Source organism: Adiantum capillus-veneris, chromosome 7 (assembly GCF_014529385.1).
Source record: "Adiantum capillus-veneris isolate H3 chromosome 7, ASM1452938v2, whole genome shotgun sequence".
NCBI classification, from domain to species: domain Eukaryota; kingdom Viridiplantae; phylum Streptophyta; class Polypodiopsida; order Polypodiales; family Pteridaceae; genus Adiantum; species Adiantum capillus-veneris.
The window spans coordinates 65,746,131-65,760,246 of record NC_140937.1 but is presented as its reverse complement, the minus strand read 5'-3'; positions in this window follow the sequence as shown (position 1 = coordinate 65,760,246).

The following is a 14,116-nucleotide window of genomic DNA, read 5'->3' as shown; positions in this document are numbered from 1 at the left end:
AGAGGAAGAAGGAGTATTCTTACGAGAAAGATACACACCTCCTCACAAAATCACTCATATTAGCATAGCTTAGCTTAGTAATTAGCATGGTAGAGGAGATGAGCATGCATTGAAGCTTGGATCTTGGTTGGATTTGCATCAAAAGCCAAGAGTTGTTGGTGGTGTAGGCCTCCCTTCTCACAAGCTTGGAGTAGGTGGTAAGCTTTCCATTAAAGCTTGAGAGGGAGAGAGAGAGAGTCTTCTTGCTTCAAACATTGATTGTGTGAGTGTGTAAGTGAATAATTCCTTGAGAAAATCAGCCCCCTCTCTCTCTTGGTCGACCCCCCTTGCTAATTGCTCATGCTACTGCCCTATTGGACCTCCCCAAGCCTAGCCAATGGAAATTAAGCAGTATAAGTGATAGCCTCCTGACATGTGTCCCCCTTTCCCCTTTTGTGAGATCTTTTGCTAATGAATTAATGCAAATAAACTCTCATTAGACCCCTTTGTCTCCTAGCCAATAGGAATCAGGCAAGCCACTGGGCTGCTGAATGCTCATTGGACCCCTTGGGAGACTGTCCAATAGTCTTCTAGAGAGCTTAATTCCTATTGGTTCTTTTTTAAAGTGTTTTTAAGTTAATGAAACTAGACTTAGCCTAATTCTCATTGGTCCACCTCCAAGGCCATCCAATAGGATTTGAGTACACCTTGTGGGCATCTGGGCTAGGGACCTGACATGTGTCTCTCTTTACCCTTGTGTACAAAGGAAGCTTGTGTGTGTGTGTGAGTTTCTCTCTCATCCCCTACTTCTTGGGCTCGCCCCCTCCTTTGTAGGCCTTGAAAAAGACTTTTGGGACACACACAAAGCATCCAATTTCCCTAGGCTTTTAACCTTTGGACACAACCTTTGAATTTCGGAACCTTAGCATTTTGGAAGTCTTAATGGGCTGAACCTTAGGGTCTTTTAAGCCCATTGTTGCACATTGCTCTTTTGCAGATGGCTCCCCCTTTGGATCCATATTTTCCCTCCTTTGGATCCCTACTGTGGCCGGTCTGCTAGCTTAACCAATATTCTAGCTTTTCCTCCACTGGCACTTCCCCATATTAAATGATCAGTTTAACATGAGAAAATCATTTAGGAGAATTAGATATTGATTATTATGACAGTCTCTATCATAGGGACGAGTGAGACTCACACTGCCTTTGGCAGTGGTGTATTTTGTGAAAGAAAAAAAAGAGAATCTATTTAAAGTTAAGTAGAAAAATCATTAAACTTTTTGGTGCTTGCATATAAATGATGCTTTGTAATGGAATTGCCCTATTAACTTGAGGGTAGCGGAATTAGAGAGAGTACTTTTGTGAAATTACTTTGTGAGCATAGTGGGTGAACATAATTGATGGTAGCAACATAAACATAGCATTTAGTTAACTTGGCATGAACAATACTTTTGCAAGAGAGAGAATTTAGAGAACATGCCAATAGTTGAGGACCAGATTTATGTGGAGCGAGTCCCCCCTCCAATGGGCATTTGTATTATGATTTCTCTCATTAAGAGAGACTTGTTACAATACAATCTTTGTGTTCCTTGTGACTTAGGTGATGCAATGAAGATGGAAAGCTTCATGCATCATGAGCATAACATAAAATTTGAAGAAAGCATTAACTATCCCAAGCCTCAGTCCCAAGACCTCAAACTGTGGGACGCGTGTCTAACCTCACTATCCTATCTTACTGCAGTATTAGCAAGAACCACGATTAAATTGTCAATCTATGGGACGAAGTTGACTTGACTAGTGCATAGAGGCTACAAGAGGGTGTGAATATCTCGAAAAACAACTAACAGAAATCACCAAAAGCCAATCGCTCATTGGCAAACAAATCACATCCGTTACAGCATCAAATGACATCCAAACGTAACGAAACTTCTAGGACATGTTTATAATACCTAAGCACACATACTTATGGTCTCAAATCCCACTTCAGGTCAAGTGTCAAAATCGCTATTATTAATAGCAGTGGATTTTTGACCTAGTCATTTTCGACCCAGAATGCATCTAAATGCTTAGCAATGATGCCCCGATACCCCGCCTATGCTTATTTTTTTATTTGAAAGTGTAAATTCTTAGTTATGATGAAATTAGGCCGCAGGTCGGGGACACCAAAAGCTACGAATTACTGTGATGTGCTTGTCAATGCGTAGAGCTCTTACCTGCGGTTGCACAATGCAACAAACACGACTGCAATGTGACAATCGTGGAGGGAGTAGGAAGCATGAGGCTGTGTATTTCATTATCCAAAACTTCACAATAACTTACAAAAATGGGCTTTTATACCTTAGGCAAGGTTTTTTGCCCGGGGGATTCACTCTATGTACAAAATGGTACGCCACCTGCGAGCTGACAACTTTGATAAAACCCCTATATACGACTCATTTTAGGGAATATGACCCCCCTTTCTACGCTTATACGACAATCAATAAAGAAAACTATCATCCCCCTATCTTACATATAAAATTTAGGTCTCACATGATCTAACTAAGTAAAACTAGTCAAAAAGTGTGTAGCATAGTGACTGACAATGTACTAAGGAACCACTTCTGTTGATAACTAGATGTACCCTCAATGTGTCTTAGTTTGACTTTCAAACTATGTGCCCGATCAGCCTGCACTCTAGCTACTCTTCCAATTATGACCCATCCAAAGCTGGTGTAAATCAGCCCTTATCTATGACCGGCTTGATGAGAGGTGGGGTAGCTTGAGGGGAGAGAGAAAGGAGAAAGGACAAGGGGAAGAGAGAGGGGGTTGACCTTTTGAGTGGAGGAGAGAAAAAGGGACACACGGCGGGGCAACAATGAAGAAAAAAGGAGGCAACGTGGGGATGGGCTACCCCGCAGGCATGAGGTGGCCTATTTTACCTTTCTTATATATTTACATAATCATACTTTATTTTTTTCTTACTTTTTCCAATGCCTTTTATCACTCCCTTCCTAAGAGGGGGTTTTCATGGGGTGGGGACGAGAGAAGAGGGGTATGGGAGCTTGGCTTGTGAAAAGCCCCCATCATTAGCCCTCCCCTTTTGGCCAGAGGCATTCATGTCTCTAGCTCATCTGTTTGATCATTATCGTCGGAGGTGGCGGCTGATGGTGTGTCCTCATCTGGAATGTCAATAGGTGGAGCTTGGTCAAATCAAAGAAAATAAGGTTTAAGTCGCCAACCATTTACCCTGGTTTTATGAAGTTTTCCATCAGCCTCCATAAGCTGGTAGCTTCCATTGGCATACTTTTTCTTGATAATGAAAGGGCCTTCCCATCGGAGCAGGAGTTTCTTATCCTTGTGCATGTCGAAGCGATTGTCGTAGCGGAGCACCAACATTCCTTTCTTCAATTCTTTTTTTCGGAGATGCTCGTTAAAGCTAAGTCGTCTATGCTCTGCTTGTGATGCATAATAATTTATTGCTTCTTCTTTGTCCAGCTGCAGTCTTTCCAAGTTGATGATGTGATCTCTCAAATGCATGTTGGGTTGTGAAGTTGGCTTGCCATTACTCTGAGACTTTGTAGTTGCACTTCAATGGGCAAGATTGCTTCCTTACCAAATACTAGATGATACGGTGTGAATCCCAAGGATGTACAATATGAAGTTTTGTAGGCCCATAAAGCTGGTAGTAGATACTTATCCCAGTCTCCAGGATGATTGTTTACCTGCTTGGTAATAATTTTAAAAACCATTCCATTTACCTTTTCAACTAGGCCATTACATTGAGGGTAATATGGTGAAGAGTGCCTCCTTGTAATGCCCAATTTCTGCATTAATTCTCCTACCAAGTCTGCTCTGAAACCTGGCCCTCTATCAGAGATGATCTCTAAAGGTGTGCCAAACCTACAACATATGTGCTCGTAGATAAATTTAGCTACCTCTACTGCTGTGATTCTAGTGGTGGCTGTAGCCTCTGCCCATCTAGTCATGTAGTCGACCCCCATGATAATGTAGAATTTTCCTGAGTTGGCCCTAGGTAATGGCCCAATGGCGTTGATACCCCATTTTTCAAATGGGCCATATGAGAGAATAGGTGTCTGTGGTTCAAGCATAAGTGATCTAGTGCCAGCCTTTTGACACAACTTACATGTTTTGCACCAGTGGTGTACATCACGGTTGAGGCTAGGCCATATGAAGCCTGCTTGCAAGATTTTCCTACTTGTTATGTCTAGGGCAAAGTGACCACCACAAACCCCGTCATGACAACTACAAATTACTCCCGTGATTTCCTGAGAGAGAGGGACCTTCCTGAGTATTTGGTCCTTACCCTTACAGTACAAACCGTCATTGATGAGTCGATATGTTGTGGCCTTCCGCGTCAGCCATTGCTTCTGTCCCTTTGTTAAATCTGATGGGCATTCTCGTGTTTCCAAAAAATACATGATGTCAGGCAAGGCATCACTGCCTTGAAATAGAGGGAGCTTTAGCTTTATTGCTCCAACCACCACTTCCTGTAGTCTTTCACTTGCTAGGGCATCTGCTTCTTGGTTTTGAGCCCTTGGGATATGGTGTATTTGAACTTCTTCAAACTTACCCAACAAGGTTTTTACACCACTTAAGTGATTCCTTAAACTAGGATTCTTGCATGTCCATGCTCCATTTACTTGCCTTACCAGAAGTAGAGCATCCCCAAATACATTAAGGCGTTGTACACCTTGCGAGATGCACCATTGTAGACCCTTGGTTAGTGCTGCATACTCGGCTTCATTGTTAGAATGTGAATCTAACAATTGGCCCAACGAAAATACCTTTGTCCCTTTGTCATCAAAGACCACTATGCCTACAGCTGCTTTGTCAGACGCTCGCTTGTAGGCTCCATCAAAGTAGAGAGAGTATGCTCCTTCTACCATCGGTGGTAGTGGAGGTAATCGAACTTCTCCTCCCTTAGATTTCTTCTCCTTCCCTTCAAAGACTTGCTAGGTCATGAGTCCCCCCAAACTTGCCCTTGTCGTGCTTTCTACCTGTACCGTGTAGTCAAACTCTTGCAGACGAACTAGCCATTGAGTAAATCTAGTAGACACATCCATGTGTTGTACAACATAGGGAAATATTTCATCCGTGGTTAGAATCACAAATTGCTTAGGCATCAAATATGACCTAAACTTTGTAGTTGCAAATCTAAGAGCTAGGACTAAGTGTTCCACATGGGTGAAACCTTTCTCTCCTGCTGTCATCATTTGACTAGAGAAGTAGATTGGCCTCATGAAAGATGTCATCGTATCCTTTTGGAGTAGCACAACCCCCAATGAGTCATCACCAACACTTGAGGTGACATAGAATTTTTCATCCCGCTTAGGTGGTGAGATAGTTGGCAGAGTGGCTAAGACCTCCTTTACCTTGTTGTAGTGATGTTCGCTTTCCTCGTCCCAAGTGAAAGTTGATCTTTGAGTGAGTTGTTACAGTGGTAGAACAAGTTGTGATAGTAGATGTATGAATCTACTTAAGTACCTCACCTTCTGTAGAAAAGAGAGCAGTTGACGTGCGGTTGTTGGTGGAGGTAGGGCTATGAGTGCGGACACCTTACTTGGGTCGGCGTTGATACCTCTTGCTGAAATTTCATGGCCTAGTAGAATGAATTTACTCTCCCCAATGTGACATTTATCCACATTTAATTGCCCACCTAGGCTCTGCAACCTGGCCAAACCTTCAGTTACCTTTTCTAAATGTGAAATACGGGAGCTATATATACAAAAATCATCAATGAACACTCTTATGGATGTTCCAAAGAACGGTTGAAAAACATATGTGACATATCTTTGGAATGTGGCAGGTGCATTTGTGAGACCAAATGGCATAACCCTGTATGCAAAAAAACCCCATGGCGTGATAAAAGTGGTTTTTAGCTGATCTTCCAAGGCTATGCGTATTTGAAAGTATCCTGAATAACCATCACAGACGGTATAGCATTCAAAACCCGCTACTTCATTCAGAATTTCATCCAAGAAAGGGAGAGGAAAGTGGTCTCTCTTTGTAGCTGCATTTAGTGGTTTGTAGTCAACACAAACCCTCCACTTACCATTCTTTTTAGGCATCACCACTACGGGTGACACCCATTCTGAGTTTTCTACAGGATAGATGAATCCCGCCTCCAGCAGTTTCCTTACCTCGGCCAAGAGTGCCTTTTCTTGTATGACCCCCAGTCGTCGTAGCTTTTGCACAACTGGTTTTACCCCTTCCTTCAGCTTAATATGATGTTCCACCACTGTAATGCCTGTGATTCTTTCATAGTTGTCAATGAATAGGTAGGAAATCCCATCAACATTTGCAAAAAACTATCTTTCTCCTCAAGTGTTAATTCCGTAGACAACATACCCTTCAACCTACTTCCTCCTAGGCCAGGTGATTTGCTCTCCTCTTCATTGGGTTTCCCTTTTGGTGATGGATCACCAATTGTGCTTACCCTTTGTGGATCCTTCATAATGATACCCATCACATCAATGGAATTGTCACTTTCGTCGGTGGATGTGGTCTCCTCCTCAGAACTGGAAGATTCGCTAGTGGTTTCATCTGCCGATGTTTCCAGATTCATTTGCTTCTACTTGCCAATCCTCATGTCGTAGTAGATTGTCTCCCCTTTCTTACCGGTCATGCGTAGAAGGCCAGTACCCCAGTCCTGTTTTGCCTTCATGGCCATCAACCATGGCCTTCCCAAAATTAGTGGATAGCCCTCCCCCTTAGTAGGCATTACAAAAACATCTACCTCTACCTCAGTGTTGAAAGCTTTTATTTTCACGGCACTTACCACACCCACACACTTTACTTTTGCGTTGTTTGCCATCTTTGCCTTGCATGGAGAAGGCCTGTCAACCTCGAGCCCTAATCGAAGCATCATAGCTTCGCTCATTACACAGATTTGTGCACCTCCATCAATGTAGGTGTTTCCAACCCTCTTTCCTTTTATGTTTACGTCGACAATTGGAAGGATGTCATCCATGTTGCATCCCGAAATTGCTCCGGCTACCTTTGTTTTGGAGCGTCTTGTACTTACCATTTTAGACCATTGTTGCCTTACTTTTGGTGCAAGATGTAGCAGCTGTGGCCATGTAATCTTTGGTCATTGCTCTGCCACATCCAATGTTAGATCATAGGGCTTAGAACTTTCCCCTAGCTGGAAGTCGGTGATGCCCAATTTCTGTCGTGGCCTGGATGGCCTCTTGCTAGTTTCTCCTCTCATGCTTCTCTCATCATCTGATTGTGTAGCTTTCTCCCTCCTAGCTCTTTTCACAGTCATGGCTTCAAGTGGTTCTAAAAAGGTTACCTTCTCCTTACCCTTGTCCCTCTCCTTTGCTCTGGGTGGATCCACTACTACGGCTTTTCCTTTCTCTTCTAGCCTTATGATGTTTACAAGGCGATCAGGTGGTGGGGCTGGTGGAAGAGGTGGGATGGATGCTTGTAGTGGTGTCTAGGGTGGACGTAGAATTTGTGTTGGTGGGGGTGGTGCTCAGGGTGGGGGTGTTCTTTCTCTAGGGGGTGACAATTGGTTCCTCCTACCTCCTCTATTATAGTTTTGTCGTGGTTTGGGACAATAGTACATACCGTGACCGTCTTCTCCGCAGTTGTAGCAATGATACTCCCTGTTTTGTCGTCGTGCTCTTCCAGGGTCTTGATCTCTTTCTTGACTCCTCCCTTGCTGTATTAAGTGGACAGATAAATTCTGCAGTTGGTCAGTAATATGGGCCAACATATCTTGTTGGTCATCTCTTACCCCAAGAGCCGGTGGTCGTGGTATGGTGGTTGTCGTAGTTGCTGGTCGACGCGAGGTTCCTGCTTCTGTTGAATCGGTTTCTTTGGCTTTCATTTGCAGCTTCTTTTCCTTAAGGCGAGCAATCTCAACGGCTAACTCGTACGTAGCCGGGAATCTACCTTTCACCTTCTCCTTGAGAAGCGGCCATAAGCCATGCGTGAACCGATCTTTTTTTAGGAAATCGGGTGCAGCTTCCTCCCTTGCCAATGACTCAACCCACCGTTCCCACAAATCCACAAATTTGGACTCATAGGTGGCATATTCTAAAAGACCCTCTTGCTTCAAGTCTCTCAACTTGTCCCACAACTTTTCTGAAGTGGTACCTCCCCCAAAGCGCCTCTTAAAAGCGGTTTTAAAGGGTTCTCAGTCATCCTTGGTTGCTTGTGGAAGTGCATTGTACCATGATCTAGCTTCTAGCTTCATGATATGGTTAAAGATTCTAACCTGGGATTCATCCGTATCTTTGTTGCTCACTACACATGCTACTTCAAAGTCATCTAGGAAGTCTGTTACCAAATCCTTTCCCTTCTTTCCTTTAAATGTTGGAAATGCTACACTTGCTATGATTACTGAGAGAGAGCTAGAAAGACACACTGCTTAACTTGCAAAAGTTTTTTCTTCTTTACAAGGAGGCGTGTATACCCTCTTATACTAGGACATAGATTAAAACTTCAAGCGGTACATTGCCTTGTACCAAAGGTAAGACAAATGGTTGATCTGATGCCAGAACCTCAAAAAATCGCTCCCCACCTAGCACGTGTTGGTATGTGTGATCTGTCTTGAGGTAGGTTGTACTGATTCATGTGAAGCTTAGAGGTGCTTAGTCACTGTCCAAGCTTGTGGGAGGGTGTGGTGTTCTTTCTTGAAACAAACTCAGTAGATCCCTAGTTTCTCTAGTGAGAGTGTGAGCCAATGATTCTGTTATCTGTGCTGCAACATCAGGTGCGACTTGAAAACTGACTGTGATAATTACCTCGGTGACTTGAGTTACCCGATTCTCAAAGTAGAATAGTGTTGATTCTCTATTGTGTAGAGATCCTTCCATTTTGTTGTTGTGGGTTGGTTGTAGGTTGCGGACATGGTTTCGACCTTCTCCTTCTTCTTCTTGGCACTTGGCCTCTGTATATCCACTGGGTTTGGCGTGTTGGTTGACTCTCCCACTGCAAATCGATTATCGTTACGCCTGGCACTCGAGCTTCGATGGAGATGCGGAGTTCGTCTAGTTGTGCTTGGAGCTCTTCTTCTTTTGTCGTCCAATTAGCAAATCCTGCTAGCCATTCATCCATTCACAATAGTTTAGGGGTTTCAGTCTTGTAAACTGAAGGGTTTTATGAAAAGATCCTCCGTGGGGGCACCAAATGACGGGAGCAAAGCGAACCCCGAACCCTGACGGCCTCTAAAACACCGGGGACCGAATGGCGCGCCTCGAGCCTGTCATGGTAAAGCAAACAGGGGCACCACCTAGCTTAAGAGAGATGGATGCTTGGGAGTAATGATGAAGAGGAAAGGGAATGAGATCAAGTGTGTGTGAGAGAGAGAGAGTGAGTGAGGGGGTATAGCGGCTTAGTACTTAGGCACCACAAAAGGATGGCGAATCCGCACACCCTTCACACATACACAAGCTCACTCCAAACACAAGACTAGGTGGCGATTCCGTACACCTCACATGGGTAAAACATTGCAAGAAAACATACTCACAAAACCTCAAGCTTTATTTAGAGAATAAGGCGATGAAATGGGGAGCATAGGGTAGGGGAATGAGAAGGGAGAGAGTGGTAGAGCACATGGCGGATAGGTGGGAGTTGATGGCGAAGACTCGCACGAGGGTTATGGCCATCATCCTTCATTTAGTTGCCCTTCATCTTCCATAGCCAAGGGTGTAGAGGTCATGCTCAAGACAAGCATGGTGATTGCGGTGATGGTGATGGTGTGGGTGTGTGTGTGTGTGCACTAGGCACACACAGTGCATAGTGTGTTCTTTGGTGATGTTGTGGGTATCTTTAGTGTGATGGTGACCCCTCTTTATATAGGGGAGGAGGGGGGAGAAATTCTAGAATTTAGAAATGAAGAAATCATTATCTACATAGGCCATGTGACTGTGGGCCCCACTTGTCTGGCTGTGTGTATATGTGCCAGAACAGCAGTCTCATGAGAGAGAGACTAAGAGAGAGAGATGGTTTGATGAAAAAAAAGTGAGAGGTGACATGGAGAATAAAGTAATTACAAGAGGGGAGTGTGTTCAAAGGTGAATTTGTGTGCAGATGTGTGTGAACACAAGAAAAATCAGGTAACCATCGGGTGGGGATGGGTCTGTGGGCACCTTTTTCAATGAAACTGAGTGTGTGTGAGTGTGGGGGAGGTTATTTAGCTACAAGACAAGAGACATGGCGCCCTTTAGAGAGAGAGGGGGGTATTTGGGTCATGGGATATGATAGGAGAGAAAGAGGGGGTGGGGTATACTATTTTGGAAGATAGGGTAAGTTGCATGTGAGTTAAGGTGCATTATTGGTGACTTATAATGCATTATTGGTGAGAGGTGGGGTAGCTTGAGGGGAGAGAGAAAGGAGAAAGGACAAGGGGAAGAGAGAGGGGGTTGACCTTTTGAGTGGAGGAGAGGAAAAGGGACACACGGCTGGACAACAGTGAAGAAAAAAGGAGGCAAGGTGGGGATGGGCTACCCCGCACGCATGAGGTGGCCTATTTACCTTTCTTATATATTTACATAATCATACTTTATTTATTTTTTACTTTTTCCAATGCCTTTTATCACTCCCTCCCTAAGAAGGGGTTTTCATGGGGTGGGGACGAGAGAAGAGGGGTATGGGAGCTTGGCTTGTGAAAAGCCCCCATCAATGTGTGGCACAAAAGAAAAAATCTAGGACAAGGTTATGTTGATGGTGGAGCCCAAATATGTGTCATAACACACTCATGCGTTGAAAATATGGGTCTTACAGTGACCGGGGTGTCAGGCTTTCAGATCAAATTGGCAAACCATCAAAAAGTAAAATCTTTGGGTGTTGTAAAGAGCTTAAAAGTGGAGGCGTATGATTCAAAGGTGGTGGTTGATTTTCATGTGATGCCAGCGGGGTTGGGAGCATATCCTATTATACTGGGTAGACCATGGTTACGTGCAATGGGACTTGTTCAAGATTGGAGATGTGGTATGATTAGCCTCTATGGAAAGACAGGTGCGAAGAAGCTATATAATATGGACACAAGGAAAGTACTGGAAGAGCTTTATGAAGATGAGGATGAATCTAGTGATGAATACTATTCCACAGTGAGACTGATGAGGATAGTGATAGTACTACCAGCAATGATGAGGATGTTGATGTTGCATTTCTTTTGATGGACAAAGAAATCCACGAGTTTGGTTTAGTTGCATTTGCAAATGAGATTGAAGATGAAAGTGGAGGGCCTTATGAAGTGATTGAAGGGTTGATGCAAACCAAGGTTGAATTGTCAAAGAAGCAGGAATTGATGACACAAATGATCAGTGGAGACCTCTCAACTATGGAGAAGGAGATATATTTGCACATGCTGGCTAGTTTTCCTGATTTGTTCATTACTTCATATGAAGAGATTAGAGGGTTCAAAGGAGAAGAGATGCATATAGAGCTGAAAGAAGGTGCTAAGCCAGTGCGGCAAAGGATAAGAAGGATGGGTCAAGAGCAGATGGAAGCCTTGCGGGAAGAGGTGGACAAGTTATTGAAGGCAGGGTTCATAGTTATAGTGGAGACCACATAATGGGTGATTCCAATAGTAGTCAGTCCAAAGAAGGATGGGAAGTGGAGGATTTGTGTAGATTTCAAACCCTTAAATGCAGCCACTAAGAAGAACCCATATCCTCTCCCATTCATCAATTAGATCTTGGATTCAATGGCAGGTTATGAGAGGTACAGTGTGTGTGATGGTTTTTCAGGCTATTTTCAAGTGAAGATTACTCTTAAAGACCGAATAAAGACAACTTTCATTACGCCATGGGGCTATTATTGATACACGGCATTGAAAACTGGGTTTTCAAATGGATCATCTTTCTATCAACAGAGAGAAAATTGGGTATTGGAACCATTCATTGGTAGTTGTGTTAAAGCTTTTTATGGACGACTTTTGTGTCTACATCGGTAGGGCCGAAACACCATGAGAAGCTGTAGATGGTATTGGCTGGATATAATGAATGTGGAGGACAACTAAATCCAAAGAAATGTCATCTAGCACAACCAAGGGTGAAGTTATTGGGCCATATGGTGTCAGAAAATGGCATTGAGGCTGATCCAGACAAGGTTAAGTCTATTATTCTTCTTCCATCACCTACGAGTACGAAGCAATTGGCAACCTTTATACATAAAGGGAAGTACATGGCACGGTTTATTCCATTGTCTTCACAGCTCCTTTATCCATTACAACAAGTGGCAAAGCATGATCCATTGCAATGGGATGACAACTGTGAAGAAGTGTTTCAAGAGGTGAAAGAGGTGTTAGGGGGGTTGTCAGCCATGCAGGTTCCTGATTGGGAGCAAGCATTTTATGTAAATCCATCAATAGGGGATGATGCCATTGGAGCCGTGCTATTACAAAAGGGGAAGGGCAGCCATTATACGAGGACAGTGTATTGTGCAAGCCGAGTGAAGTTGTTAGCAGAGAGAAAATTCTCGAAAGTAGAGCTAGTGATGGCCAGTGTAATATTTGCTTGTTGACGATTTTGTCATTACTTGCTACCACAACCTTTTGTTTTCTTAACTAGTTATGCCTTTTTGCCACAATTAATTAATGGCACAAACATGTCAAATGTGGTCAAGAAATGGGTAATTGAGCTGCAAGAGGTTGAGTTCTCTTTTTTAGTGGAAGATAGTACAAGAGCTACCTTAGCTGATTTGTTGACTTACAAGCAGAATCTACTTCTTGTTAAGGAAGAGGTGGTGAGAAGGGTAGTTGAAGAAGTGCCACAAATTAGCAATGCACATGTGTTGTTCTTTGATGGCTCATACAGAAAGAGCCATGATGTGGCTTTAAGGGGTATAGCACTTTATGATCCAAAGGGGAAGCTAGTATGCAAGAGAGGGTTCAAGTTGGATGCTCATAGTAACAATGAGGGTGAATATGCTACATTGGAATCCGGATTACACATTTGTTTGAAGCATGGGATTAGAAGGTTGAGCATAAAAGGTGATGCCTTGTTAGTTGTGAAGCAAGTGTTGGGTGTGTGGAAGAGCAAGAACACCTCATTGAAGGAAATGTGTTTCAGAATTAAAGGCCTGTTAGAAAAGTTCAAAGCATGGAGCATCAAACACATTGAATGTGCTCTACAAGAAGAGGCACATGAAGCAGCTCAAAGCATGATTGGGAGCAATTTGTGTTAAGGACCAATTTACCCCTTTATCATGGCAGGGAAAGTTTGGCTCAAGAAAGGAGTTTTTGCTAGCAGGAATCATTCCAAAGGACATTTAGAAGTCTAATAAGTATGGTTTTGTGTGTAGAGAATCCAGGTACCCCTTTCATGTAAAAATTGATTGGTGATGTCTTGTACATGAAAGGGGTTGATATTGTGTTGAGATGTGTACCTTGGCGGGAGGAGCTTTATAGAGTGTTGGAAGAGAATCATGAAGGCGCATGTGGTGGACATTTTGCTCTAAAGATCACCTTGCATAAGATCTTGCAAGAGGGGTATGTATGGACTAGTTTGCACAAGGATGTTCACCATTGGTGTAGGTCTTGCAATAGGTGTCAAGCAATTGGGAAGAGTGTTGAAGACAGAGCTACGAAAAACCATTATGGCGTTTGATGTGTTTGAAAAGTGGGGGATTGATGCAATAGGCCCGTTACCTATCACAAGTAGGGGCAAAAGCTATCTTGACTGCAATGGACTATTTCTCTAGATGCGCAGAGGCTATAGAAGTAAAATAAATCACCGCAAAGGATGTTGCAAAATTTGTGTACGATGAAATGCTAGGTGCAATGGCTATGGAGGATGTAGGCGGTGGGGAGCCATGGCGTGGAGGAGATGCAACAGAATGAGAGATCGAGAGGAGAGAAAGAGCTCGACATAGCAATAAGAACAACACGCTATTTGCTTATTTTGCTTGTAAGGCTTTTCCTTGACATGAACTCAACCTTTAACAAACCTTTTCCTGCATGCTTTATGAGGGTATTCCCATAGGCTAAAAGGCTAAGACACCAGACAAAGGGCTTGAATTCCCAACAATTGTATTGCCACTTGCAGTGCCTATGATTCTGCCCATAGCACCTTTTGATATGCATGCAAAGTTGCATGCCTGGAGTGCCTGGGCTCTTGCCCGCCGCCTAGGATCCACCACACAGTGGCCTTTTGAGACGCTAACCTGCAACGCTTCTTTCCAAGAA